Genomic DNA, 225 nt, shown 5'->3' with positions numbered 1-225 from the left:
CATTTACCACCACCTACTGGCAGTTTTAGTATATTATTTAGAGTATCATTTCATTAAAGAAATAATTTCATATGTCCATAGTAATAATAGTAATAATACAATATTTAAAGTATAGTTCACCCACCCAAAAATGAAAATGTTATCATCATTTACTCACCCACATGGTCCAAACGAGGTATATGTGATCAATTGTATATTTCTTTCTGAAGCTACTTTTTGTAATGT

This window comes from Sinocyclocheilus grahami, unplaced genomic scaffold, assembly GCF_001515645.1.
Source record: "Sinocyclocheilus grahami isolate Dianchi unplaced genomic scaffold, SAMN03320097.WGS_v1.1 scaffold1924.1, whole genome shotgun sequence".
Lineage (NCBI taxonomy): Eukaryota > Metazoa > Chordata > Actinopteri > Cypriniformes > Cyprinidae > Sinocyclocheilus > Sinocyclocheilus grahami.
Note: the sequence above shows the minus strand (reverse complement) of the source record.